Source organism: Myxocyprinus asiaticus, chromosome 21 (assembly GCF_019703515.2).
Source record: "Myxocyprinus asiaticus isolate MX2 ecotype Aquarium Trade chromosome 21, UBuf_Myxa_2, whole genome shotgun sequence".
NCBI lineage: Eukaryota > Metazoa > Chordata > Actinopteri > Cypriniformes > Catostomidae > Myxocyprinus > Myxocyprinus asiaticus.
Window position 1 is genome coordinate 20,841,225 of NC_059364.1, and position 14,419 is coordinate 20,855,643.

Below are 14,419 nucleotides of genomic sequence, written 5' to 3' on the forward strand. Positions count from 1 at the left end.
CCGAACGGGATTCGAACCAGCATTTCCGGCATGGGAGGTGGGCATACTAACAAGGAGGCTAAAGGCTACCGTCTCAGTCGCTAGTGCACCACTTGAGGCCAGGGAAGTGAGGTTTACACACTGCACAACTACCTACCAGCTGGCTAACGTTACACAGGGGTATATGCAACTTCTTTGCATGTACTTGCGCTTCAGCACTCTCGCTTGCACATCCGTGAGAATGGAAGTGGATGGAGCACAATGTCTAGTGTGACTGCACCTTAATAAGTCTGTCACAGTACATCGCTGGATAAAAGTATTGTATTTGTTAAAGGTGCTGTAAGCAATTTTAGCATTCTGAAGCTTTCACGTGACTGAGCCCTTGAATTAGCCACACTCCCTCATTCCAAAACCCCGCCCTCCACAGATAATTTTCAGTCAAAAACCGAGCAAAACAGTGGCACAACAGCACCCTCAACTGACAAACATTATGAATCATAGCCTCAATGATCTACTTTCAAATGAGAACGAGCAAAATGATTGACAGGTGAAAAGTGTCAATTTTTGTTTGCAGTACAAAGTCTACAGCTGTCACAGAGACCGGTGATATATCTCAAGACACTTATTTCATTAATATCATTAAGGGAGTAGGAACATTGTTTGCATACTTTCCATGAAAAAAATCACTTACAGCACCTTTAAGTTACTCACTTGTTGCAGAATTTCTTACGTTGATTTGCTAAAGGACATCCTCCTGTTGGGTCTAATTTGAATTGCTGTGTTGAAAGTGCTCTGCATTCATTTTGATTCAAGCCACTGCAGTCTTTCTTTAAAAAAAAAAAAAAAAAAAAAAGGATTCACATCACGGTGCCCTATGGCTACTCTCCTATACATGCACAATTTTTGTCCTTGAATGAAGCCATGAACATCGTCACTGTCATGGTTGTCTTGGAAACAGTATGTTAAAGTCTTTAGATGAGTAATAAAGCAGTTCTCTATTACCAAGAATATATGCCATTGCCAGTACCCTCATGCTTATTTGATGTAATTAAATAACTACAAACACATTTTTCCTTTTGTATGAAACTCAGTTCATCCTTTGTCTCCTCACTATTCAGTGCAGAGACTACAATGCAATGCCAGTCTGCATTCTGATCCTTAATCATCCTTAGTTTCTGATAGAATATTGATTAATGTTATGAACCTCAGGTTCAGCTCCAGTAATATAGTAGCTCTATCTGATATTCCCCACCCAAGTTTTTATTTCTATTTTAGTTTAAATTTGCCCTTTTAGTTTAGTTTATTCATTTTCACTCCACAACTGTTAGTTTTAGTTTAGTTTTTTTTCTTCAGTGTTTTCTAGTTTCAGTTTAGTTTTTCAGTGTATTTCTTTTTCTTTTGTAGTTTCATTCTTAGTATTTCAGGGCTACCAAAGTTAATGTGTTAACTGATATCATTTAAATATGTTTAATACTGTTAAAGCTAGGGGTGGGTAAAAATACATATTTTCCAATGCATCGCAATCTTCATTTGAACATTCTCGCAGTGGCGATTGATCGGAATCAGGAATCGAAGCGAATTGGGAAATCTGTATCAATACCCAGCCCTACTTAAAGCCTTCTGGCACTATCGCTATTTAGTGGCATTTTAATGAAGGCGTGTTAAAGGTTTCACATTTCATAATATAATATGTGTCTAAAACTAAAATGAATTTCTAGTCATTTTTATTTTGTTTTGGATTCATGAATATGTATTTTAGTGTAGTTCCAGTTTTTCCAATTCAGTTCAACAACAAATGTTTTAATTTAGCAGTTTTTCATTAACAAGAATAATACTGATTCTCACATGATGACTCTAGCACACACAGCCAAACCAAGCACACATCACTGTGTGCGTCCATGGAAAATTGATCCCATCACATCTACAGTATCCAGAGCACAGCTGCGGACAGAGAGGTGTCGTCCCATTAAAAGAAATGCTAGAATAATTTTTTGACATGTTCTAGCATTATTGATGGTTTGCCTTTGTAATAATATGATCTCACTCTTTGTCTAGTAATTTGAGACTTCAACATTGTAAACACTTTGCTTGTGCCTTTCTGTCCTATGGCAAACTTTTGTCTGCTCACAGTGGGGTTTTAGAATGTAATGCTTTTGTGAGTTTTAATGTTTAATCGGTTTTAATATTTATACGCTCTTGCCTTGAACAAAACATCCCTAGCATTTCTCATTTGCTGGTCTCATAACCACAGTAGTGGCTGTTCAGGCATCTAATTTAGTGGTGCCATTAATGCATGTCACATCTGTGCTCTTAGATCAATAACTGGCACATATCTTTGGCTTTTGCGCCCATAATCTCCTTATGCCACAGCAATTTCAACTTCTCATCCCTCGTCCTCTCATAACTCCTCATAGTTACATCATGATCACCTGTGTCAGACCTGCTTATGATCAACCTGCTCTCAATAATTCACACCAAGCTAATCTGCTTAGTACAGTGGAGTGGGATGTATATCTGATTGCTGATCTCTCAGCTGATTTCCAGTTGTTCAACAGAGCTATTCTTAGCCTGGAAACCTCAATGTCAAAGTTCATTCTTAGTTGGACTGTCAACAGCAACGGTACTTTTACACTTGAGCTTTTGGTGCGGACCCCAGTTCAAATGGCGTTAGAGTTGGCTGCACCATCCAACCATAACTGAAAAGGTGGTCTGGGATTCAGTTCATGTGAACTCTAGAATGGATTGCTGTTGGTTTGAAAGCAATCTGTACTAAATCACGGAAGAAACGACTGATTATTTGCATCAGTATAATGCATTTACCATAGGTGCTAGGGTTGTCACGATAGCAAAATTTCATTAGTCAGTACTAGGGTTACACAATTTGGACAAAGTCATTTTGCGATTATTTTGACAAATATTGCAACTGCGATTTGAACTGCGAAAACTTCAAAAGTCTTTATACTCAAATTGAACCCATCCACCATGTACCTGTTTTGTCTATTTTGTAATAAGCTCTCAGCCCACTAATCATTATCATCTAGTTTTTGAAAGCCAGTCAGCTTGAATATTACGGATGCTCCAATCAGGATTTTAACATCCGATACGATCTCCAATTTTCTTTTCGTCTAATCGTCCAATGCTGATCATTTAACTTATCAGAAGCTCTGTCAAAACTGGTTATATGTAAGCTTTCTGCTCAATGTCACTGTTAACTGAATTTCCCTGTCGATAATACCATAGTTGTTACCTAGTTTTTGCTGTCAAAAATACTGTTGGTTAATTGAATAATTAAACAAAATTTTACACTTTACTCTAGGCCTTAAAAACATGTAGGCTTATACAAACTTGAACTGATAACCCACTGATGTAATTAAACTTAAAATGAAAGTTTTGTTTTGGTTAGTTTGTCACCATTTCATTTAACTATGCATTATATTATAGTTTTCTAAATATTTTTATTTAGATTTATTATATGTACGTTCCTTCCTTTTCATTTTGTTGGATGTTGGTAATATTAGTTCCGCTTTCACTTGTTGCCGCTGTGAATGTAATAAGGGCGACACTTTCTCTCGTGAGGTAGATAAATGACTGGAGAATGGAGGAAGAGCGCATGTTTCTGGACTCTTGTTACTTTTAATGCTGTTTGCTCAATAATCTTTTAATGCAAATGTTTGAATTATACCCCATCTTGTCTTCAGCATTATTATTATGATACCTGTGCCTGGAGGAGACTGAGATGCCGCTACAGCAGTTGATAATAAAAACCGCTTCATGCAGGACACGCCGGTTTAGTGTAAATAAAGCACTCCGCACATAAGCAAATGGAACCGAACTCTGAGCACTTCTGTTACTCTAAACATGAGATGGAATTGTGGAGCACAGAACCGCTCTGAAAACACTGTAATAATGCTCTAACTTAATATAGACTGGACAGAGCAGTGCAATAAGAGCAGATTTCTTTCTTTATTTAAATCACAGCCCTTTGCGATTTAATAATCGTGATTTCGATTTTATTTCAATTAATTGTGCAGCCCTAGTTAGTACCAATACCAGTAAAATTTCACAATTCTTGATACCAATTTCGATACCACAGAAAAAAAATAGGTAATGTGCTATTAAAAACACTCCTTTAGCACTTGTTTTTGCAATCACTCAACTGTTTACTTTAATACCGCATCTGAGAACCATTCTGACCATGAAGCGCATATGACCATTCAACCGCGTGACCACATTCACTATGACCACAGTCTTCTGATTGCTTCTCAGTTCTTCCGTTCGAGCACCGGCTCTGAAATGACAATCAGCGCCATTTTGGTGTAACAGGAGTAACAGAGAATGCACTCAAATAAGCGTGTAAGCATTTGAAATCAGCCACGTGTCAGTCAGACAGCGTGCGGGGCACTGAATTGAGTCAGTACTCTGTATTACCGGTACTGCAGAAACACTAGTATTGTTAAATCGTTTTTGTTTTTTTGTTTTTTTAAGTATCGCCTTTTGATACTAATAGCTGCTAGTCTCCAAATAAATTGGACCAAATTCGGAACAAAAAGTACAATATGAATTGAGACCTGAAGGGGCAGGCAGCTAAAATGATGCTTACACACCAATTGCAAACCATACTGGAGTCCACGTGAACTGTACCCCAGACCACCGTTTTGAGTTTAGTGCAATGAATAGGACAGAAAGGTCGCAGGTATCTAGAGATCTGTTTTTAGGAGTTGAACTTGACACAGTGGCTAAAAAACTTGGTGCTCCTGTGTGGGTGATGATCAAAGATGTCTAATCAGGGTGAACGGTCCCTTAAGTTTTACATGTGTAAGCGGTTGTTCTATTTAAAGCAACAATTAAAATCAACAAGAACAACAACCAAAAAATCTCTTTCAGCACTGAATATATAATTGAGCCATATCTGGCTCTAGATCTCTGCTTTTAGTTTTATTTGCTTTGTATAAGTTTGCACTCCAACAAAGCTTGAAAGCAAAGTAAAAAAAAAAGCAATTCGATTTGAAAACTCGTTCCCTCTTCGATGATTTCTTAGTGGAAACATGGTGATCTGTTGTGCTTGGCAAATCTATCAATTGTCAGTTGAGAGTGGAAAAGTGTTGGTTGCTGTGATAGTGTGTGTGTCCCTACCAGTGTCCCCCTTGTATAAAGTACTGAGTAATGTGAAATAATGAAGATAGCAAATTGTTGTATATACCAGTATCATGTGGCACTGATGATTATTTAGACAGACCAACCGTACACAGGTTGTTTTCTGCTCATAATATATTGTGCCTCACATTTTTAGAGGTAAAAATATCTGCTTTACTGAATAGATCATGTGTTTTGTGTGGGCTGGATCTGTAACCTGTGGAAAGCAGCTCTACTATGTTGTTCTGAAAAGCGCTGAAGTGCCACAACACTTGCTGATGTTTGGAGCGGTTCCCTGCTCTATGCTCTTATTTGAAGGTCAGTGCTCTGTTTTGCTGAAAATGCTTTATTTACTCACATTTAGATGTACATTTTTTAAATAAACGAGTTGTTGAAAGAGAAGTGTATTTTTTAAGCTAACAATGTGTGCTGACCAGGTGCAGTGTGCTCTTCCAAGTTTTTTATTTTATTTTATTTTATTTTTTTGCCTGTGTGAGGTCTCATTTGTTTGTGTCAAATACTTAATTTTTATTGATTCATTCATACAAATTCTTAAGACTGATAACTTTTTACCTCTTACCCTAAGAATATTAAGAACTATATCAGATTTTACAAATTAAAATTAATTTTGAGGGCATTTTTTATGCACTACTTTAGTTCCGTATGTAAGCATTTTATTTTTGCCTGATGGTACATTTCTAAAAAAGTGGTCACAGTCATTGGAGTGAACACGACCATTCTTCAAAGCCACTATTGGCTCCTTTCGGATAAGGTCATTATACACATATTGTTACCCTAATATCTTTGTTGCCAAGCCTTGGTCCTTGGGGAAAATTGTATTTAATAAGAGTGGTAACATTATTTCACTAACATGAGTTAATTGTTATACTTAATCACTGCAAAGTGTGTGTGTGTGTGTGTGTGTGAGCGTGCATATTATTACAAGCTTTTATTATAACTGTACGTGTGGAACTATTGCCCTTTATGTCCTGTGCTACTTCCGCCGCACCTGCTGTTGCTGTTGAGACATCAGTCACACATGCCATGACTCTGCACCACTAGAATTATAACAGGGTATCCGCGGGTCATTAAAAAGTATTAAAAGGTATTAAATTAATTTGGTTAATTAATTTTAAATTAAAAGTATTAAAAAATCTTAAATTACAGTACCCAAGGTATTATTATTATTATTATTATTATTATTATTATGTTTTTGTTTGAACATTTCCCTCCTTGGGTCGTAAGGTTGAATGAAAACCTTACAAATGGATGGACTGTATATAAAGATGGACGATGCGTCTACACTTCCTCCCACTATACAAAAATGAAGCCAAAATATCCCGGAAATGGGCGCTGCCATCTTGCACTGATGACGTCATTTGGAGCCAGAGCCAGCGCAGTTGTGATCGTGGGGTGGAGCCGCAGTATCTTTAGAAAGAAAAAATAATTTGTAACTGCTTGTTAGAGCTCTTGGTAACGTGCATGTAAAATGGCTAGAGATGGCATTTTAGATTAGCGTAAAGCTGACAATTTACACAAGGTTTATTTCTATTTCTTCTGCTACAAACTTACTTCAAACTTACTTCTCTGTCTGCTCGTATGAATGTAACACATCTTAAGAAAGTGTTTGGATTGCATCATTTATATGTATACATTTTTCCATCTGAAAGGACTAAATATTAAATGAAACAAATGACAATAAAATGCAAAGTAATCTCTTCAGTAATCAAAATACTTTTTGAATGTAACTGTATTCTAATTACCAACGATTTAAATTGTAACTGTAGTGCAATATAGTTACTTATATTTTGTATTTTAAATACGTAATCCCGTTACTCCCCAACCCTGTCTATGTAGCAGATATTAATACTCATCTTCAATTATTTGTATTTTTTTATAAAAGCTTTTGAATATAATTTCACCATATTGTGTGATATCCTAAAATAATCTGTTGTAAAATAGTTTACTAACTTTTCACACATTCATGTTCGTATTCATTTCAAAATTAGTTATTTCAATGTGGGACTTTTATTTTGAAAACGTATGTCACCAGCATCTCTCTTTATTATTATTATTATTATTATTATTATTATTATTGCAGAGCATATAACACATACATGAACAGGGAATTCACAATCATTTACAAATTATAATACAATAACACAAGAACAAAGAGAACAAACACAAGGATACACATATACTCTACAAGAGTAATAGAAAAGCACGATATTAGAGTTATATAACATCTTTAAATATATTTTCAAAAAGCATCAAAAATCTGGAATTTTTATTGTTGTGTATAAGACTGAGGGACGAAATTAGAGATTTGAATTCCAAAAGAAATAGTGGAAGACACAATGGAGATTTTGACCATTTTTGTTTATGAATGTTCCCCAATATATCAAAATTATAGCTCAGATAAAGCAAAAAGTTTCATGTGTGGCATGACAGCATATATAATTTGATTTGGTCTAGTTCAAGGAGAAGCTTGTTGGTAGGGTCACTAATACAGGGCCATTTGTACTCATGTTTTACAAGAGCCTCAGTTAGTGCACTGGAAAATAAAAACAAATGGATGTTTATGTAAGATTTTTGGAGTTACATCTAGTCGAGGTACCTTGTGTATAGTAATGAGCATAAGCATAAATAAAAAACTTTAAAACTACTATAGATGTCTGCATAAAAATACACACAGTAAGCATACAGTATCAAACCAGCTCTTTACCCTTGCATTTAGCAACGTGTCATTTTAATATGTGACTTCATGTTGCATCTAGTGGTGGGTAAATATATGCATTAACTGAAGTAACGAGCAAGTCTTAAATATTTTTGATAAGGTCTTGAAAAGGATATTAAAAAGTATTAAATTGGATGAGCTGATACCTGCAGATAGCCTGTATAACTGGGGGGTTGTAAGAGAGATGTTAGCTGTGATTTTGGACCCTGAGGGCTTTCATAGTGGGATCAGAGCACAGAAAAGATGTCAACTCAAAGTATTTTTTTTTTTAATTTTTATCCCCTTTTCTCCCCAGTTCTGGAATGCCCAATTCCCACTACTTAGTAGATCCTCGTGGTGGCATGGTTACTCACCTCAATCCGGGTGGCGGAGGACAAGTCTCAGTTGCCTCCGCTTCTAAGACCGTCAATCCGCTCATCTTATCACGTGGCTCATTGTGCATGACACCGTGGAGACTCACAGCACTGGAGGCTCATGCCACTCTCTGCGATCCATGCACACCTTACCACGTGCCCCATTGAGAGCGAGAACCACTAATTGTGACCACGAGGAGGTTACCCCATGTGACCCAACCGTCCCAAGCAACCGGGCCAATTTGGTTGCTTAGGATACCTGGCTGGAGTCACTCAGCACACCCTGGATTCAAACTCGCGACTCCAGGGGTGGTAGTCAGGGGTGGTAGTCAGTGTCGATACTAGATCCCGACTGATATGGGATTTTTGAGACCGATACTGATTTTAGAGAGGAAAAATTCACCGATTACTGATATGGTGGCCGATATATTTAATTTTTGAGCTGGAATGAAAACAGACCTTTTCTTTTGCACCGATATGACTATGCAAAGTTACTCAGTAGGCTGCTTTCTTAAACATTTTTATCAAAGAATATTTGACATTATTATTATTATACATTGTCAACAAATTCTAGAAATGAACACTGAGAAAATTAAAGAATAAATAAAAATACAATACATATCTTAATAAACATCAGTATTGTATGTTTAGTATGTCAATTGTTGACCATTTGAATAAAGAATAAATAAAAATAAAATAAATAGCTAAATATACATCAGTACTGTATGTTTAGTATCAATCAAATGCTGACCATTAAAATAAAGAATAAATAAAAATAAAACAAATATCTAAATAAACATCAGTGCTGTTTAGTATCAGTCAGACAGTAATACTGATGTTTATTTAGCTATTTAGTTTATTTTTTTTATTTAATCTTTATTTATAAAGAATAAATAAAAATAAAAAAATAGCTAAATAAAAATCAGTACTGTTTAGTATCAGTCAAATGTTGACTATATTAATACTGCTGAGCCAAGATAAACAGCGAAAGCCGTGTTACACTGTATTCTGCTGTACACGTTCAGGGGAAATTTTCAATGGTGGAAAACCAGACTTTTAAATATTACATTTTATAAATGCAACGACTGGAATTGTTCAGTTGAAGGGGGTACCAAACTGTGAATCCTAAACAAAACAGTCTGGTGAATACATGTTTACACATTAGCTTCCACTAAGCTGACAACAATGAAAGTAGCTATGTGGTTAGCTAGTTAGCTATAAGCTTGTTGTCATGGAGAGTAAAAGACAAACGTTGTTTATTTTACTTTCCAGCATTGTGTCTCACCAACTAGGTAATAACATAGCGTGAAATCAACACTCAACAGACACAATCCACCACTGCACTGTTGTCTGCTGAGCTACAAAAAGATGCTCGGATGTTTACCTTTCAATCTGCTACATTACCGAGTGCACTGACAAACTATAGCTGGCTAACAGCAAACAGACATGAGTGACATGGTTGTCAGGGACAATATTAACATTATATTAGTTATATTGAAAAGGGAAAATGATGGGGTCATTGTTTATTAAGTTTCCAGTATGTATTTCACAAACTAGTAAACAACTTACCGGGATGACACTGCTGAACTCCGCCCTGTCTGCAGGGCCACCGTCAGCTCAGAGTCAGCTCTTTAAACAATGGAATCGGAGCACACTCTGCTGGACAAACTACGCTATGACACCAATTCTAAAGCATTGTTTTCTGCATTATATGTTCTGAAAAAAGTTTTCATATCTGCGCATATCGGTAAAATACAGTTGTGCTCAAAAGTTTGCATACCCTGGCAGAAATTGTGAAATTTGGGCATTGATTTTGAAAATATGACTGATCATGCAAAAAATGTCTTTTACTTAAGGATAGTGATCATATGAAACCATTTATTATCACATAGTTGTTTGGCTCCTTTTTTAAATCATAATGGTAACAGAAATCATCCAAATGGCCCTGATCAAAAGTTTACATACCCTTGAATGTTTGGCCTTGTTACAGACACACAAGGTGACACACACAGGTTTAAATGGCAATTAAAGTTTAATTTCCCATACCTGTGGCTTTTTAAATTTCAGTTAGTGTCTGTGTATAAATATTCAATGAGTTTGTTAGCTCTCACGTGGATGCACTGAGCAGGCTAGATACTGAGCCATGGGGAGCAGAAAAGAACTGTCAAAAGACCTGCGTAACAAGGTAATGGAACTTTATAAAGATGGGAAAGGATATAAAAATATATCCAAAGCCTTGAAAATGCCAGTCAGTACTGTTCAATCACTTAAGAAGTGGATAATTCGGGGATCTCTTGATACCAAGCCAAGGTCAGATAGACCAAGAAAGATTTCAGCCACAACTGCCAGAAGAATTGTTCAGGATACAAAGAAAATCCCACAGGTAACCTCAGGAGAAATACAGGCTGCTATGGAAAAAGACGGTATGGTTGTTTCAAGGAGCACAATATGACGATACTTGAACAAAAATGAGCTGCATGGTCGAGTTGCCAGAAAGAAGCCAATGCCACAAAAAAGCCCGGTTACAATATGCCCGACAACACTTCGACACGCCTCACAGTCTTTGGGTTATTCTGCAGTACATACTATAAGTTAAGCCATTATGATATGGACTTCACAGTAAGTAACACTGCAAATCAAGTAATTGTCACCATTTGATTTGTTGACTTAGCTGCAGGTACTGTAGTCCCACTCATGTGTCACTCGTGTGTGGCAGCTATTCAAAATTTGCAGTTATTATTGAACTGCCTTATGGGTGGTTTTTCATACAGCTCTTATATACTGCTTTTACTGGCTCATTGAACCAATTTTAGGCAAGGAAATATATTGATTGATAAGTCATTCAAGTGGTTTCTTGTTTGTCTGCATCAGCCAGGGAGATCACAGCCCAGTTCTCTTCAATAAAATTGTTCTACTTGCTCATTTACACTACTAATTTGGAGAAGGTTTATACAGTAAGTCAACACTGTTTAGGTCTGTTTGAAAGAACCAGTGCTAGCGAGAGGCTCAAAGCTGAAGATGGCAACTTGTTACATGATGTGACTGTGTGTTTTTAAAGAGGCTCTGATGGAATGGGGTGTGACATGACATATTGTTGACTCTGAAGGCCAGTGTGTGTGTATTGTGCTGTTTACCCCTCTGTGCCACTTGGCAACTGGGCTCATCTCAGGTTCCAGAAGATTCCAAGGGTCTTGGAGCCCATGAAGTCAACTGGTCATTTATGATTGACAGTCCTTATGTCAAAGAATGAAAAGCAGAAGTTGTTTTTCTGGCAGAGTACTTTACATTTCATTGTTTTTAAACAGCTTTGAAGGTGTGATTCTTGTATATTTGCTCATTAAGCTGTAGGTATGTCAACAGGGCTGAGAAACTAAATAAAAAAAAAAATTTCACTAGTGTATTTTAAAGACATTATTTCAGGTTGGGGGAAAAATCTACAAGACCTGTTCAAATCATTATAAATCAGTCAGCACTGTGTTGTAATGATTGTTTTTTGTTTTGTTTTTTGCAAAGAACATATCTGGCTGTTATCAAATGTGCGTAAAATGATAAAGTGAAAAGATTTAGCCAGTTCATATTTTCATATTAAGTAAAAAAGTAAAATGAGGAAAAAAAAAAAATGCTTCAATAGATGGTGTTATCTTAGTGTTGCACAGTAGCCTACACATGTGCCATAGTACAGACTCAAGCTTCATAATATACCAGTGGTTTGAGGTCGACCGATAGTGGATTTTACAGATATCGATAACTAAATTGGGCAGTACCTGCCAATACAGATTAACCAACTGGTGGTTTCTAAAATTGATACTGAATGAAAAATAAGAATAAAATAGTGCTGAACTTTATTACAAAAATAAACAGTACTGACTGAACCACTAAAATGTATTGTATTTTTTTAATTAAATATATTAATGTACATATATGAACTGATATGCACATTTTAAAGTCTGATTTTTAAATTTATGTTTTTTCCTTAGTCCACAAGAGGGTGCAATAAATACATAAACCATTCAGCACCATTATATTATTGCATAGAACATTTCTATCCTGGCTGTTAAAGAGCATTTCATTTTCAACTAATATGCATAAAATAAATAAATAAAACTTTTTAGTTGGTCCATATTCTCAAATGTTAAGTCAAAAGTAAAATGATGAGGGGGGGAACGCTTCAATTGATAGTTCACATGGTGTTACACTTGCAATGATTCCTACTACTGCAGACTCAAGTTTCATAATAACAGCGAAATACCACATTGTTTTTTTTATTCAGAACAGTTGTATAGTAGCAATATTCACAGATAGCAGTGGTATTCGGCTGAACTCGGTGGTGAAGCGGCTCAGACTATGAGCACAGGCCAGGGGCGTTCAAACAGATGGAACACAACACACTGGAACTGAACGCGAGAATCTCGAGACACACATTTCCAAGTTGAACAACTTTCCTGACAAAGCATTTAAACAACTCATTGCTTAATCTGAGAAATGCTTATAAGAGAGCAAGATGCAATGGCCAAAGACCTCCACCAACAGTAAGGGGCCGTTCACACCGAACGCTTTTGCAACCATCCATTTGTTTTTCTATGTAAACGCGCACTAGACGAACATCTTTGTTTCCCTTTGTTTTTGTTTATTCAGCGTCTCATGCAGGAGCGCTGTTTTTTAGATGATGTGTCTAGTTAAAAAGAACTTTAAAAGCATACTGAGACACCTGCTTTCTGTTAAACTGTATTTGTTGCACTGTGTCTAGCCTTTTTTAGTGCAAGGATGTGATCGATCTGAAGTCATCATATTACAGTGAGGATAAAAAAACTGAATTGAAATCAGATGCGTTTCTGATTTGTTTATACGTTTCTCTTGGCAGCATGAAGATATTAATTTGCTTTCTCACGTCACTAGCTTTAAAAATGCAACTTAGCTGGCTAACGAATGCATAAACATGACCAGCTGGATATAAACTAATGCAAACAGATGGTAATAGATGGTGACAATCGTGACATTTAAACATTTGGGTAGGACTTGTGTGTATTTTTGTCACATTGTTCTAACCTCTTGAGGTTCGCTTTAATGTTAGCGTCCTCTCACCTTGTCGGCAAACATACTGCTGTTCTCTACTAATGCAGCATCTAGTCAACAAATTAATTACTTTATAATGATATGACAACGTGTACTGTAGTGTACTGTATACATACCTTTTCGTTGTTGATTGTTTTCAATCCTCATCTGAAGTGTTCCTCTATGCAGAGTGTAGTCTCATGTGTCAAAACAAACACCACAAGGCATCAGTGAAGTGATAGTTTTTATTTCACCTCTAGAGGCCGCTCTCATACAGTATAATGACAGTGGACCCTTCCCAGCCGCTCCAGTACCGGACGCAACGGGAAAAAACTATCGGTGTGGATTTTTGCCGATAATCGATAGTTCCAGAAATCTGTTATCTGTGCTGATTAATCGGCAAATCCGATGTATCGGTCAACCTCTACTGGTGGTACCATAGTGTTTTCCATTAAATACAGTTGTATGTAAGTACCTAATTCTTATGCAGCGAGACACTGATAAGAGAGCAAGGAATAGTAAAGACTCAACCGCCAAAGACCTCCATCTCGAACACGTCCGACTTTTTCTATGTAAGCATGTACTAGACGGATGTCTTTGACCTTTGCGTCGTGTCTCGCTGTTTCAGAGTCTCACGTGGTAACTATGCAGTTGTTTATATGCTGTTAATTTAAAAGGAAATTCAACCTTTAAAACACGCCTCGAGACACCCGCGTTCTGTTTTATTCGCTGCACTGCGCCTGTTTTAGCCCATGAATGTAAGTCACCATCAGTGCTTGGCACATTCAAATTTCAAATGGTTATTTTAGCATTTGAATGTGCATTTTTATCTGAAAACCTACGAATAGTAGAATTTCTAATTTTAATTTGACAGCCTTATTGAGCTGGGTTCCTCCTCCTAAAAAATACTCAACTAAAATAGATTAAGCTTGCTTCGATTCCAGCTTATGTATGTGGTTTATTATTGCTGTGAGTGTAAATGTCTGATGTATTATTCTAGAGTGTGCGTGCCTGTGGCATGTTATTTCAGTTTGTGGAAATGTCTGTTATTCTAGTGTGTGTGTGTGTGTCTATGGCATGTTATTCCAGTGTGTTCTTTCATTTTATTCAGCTTCATTTTTTCAATTTAAGTCCTCATCCAATTTAGTTGTAAATTATTTAAAAA

At 36.5% G+C, this 14,419-nt stretch overlaps 1 protein-coding gene across 7 annotated transcripts in view; it reads left to right on the forward strand.

Moving 5' to 3' along the window:
* The window catches only part of LOC127411899 (potassium voltage-gated channel subfamily KQT member 5-like), a 217,528-nt gene that overhangs the window by 26,779 nt on the left and 176,330 nt on the right, over positions 1–14,419 (forward strand). The window contains exon 1 of one of the 7 annotated variants that reach the window (XM_051647774.1): positions 5,412–5,430. The exons of the other annotated variants lie outside the window; for them this stretch is intronic. The gene's annotated coding sequence lies outside the window, so the exon portion shown is untranslated. Of the gene's footprint in view, positions 1–5,411; positions 5,431–14,419 lie in introns of those variants that run through there. 7 annotated transcript variants of the gene reach the window in all.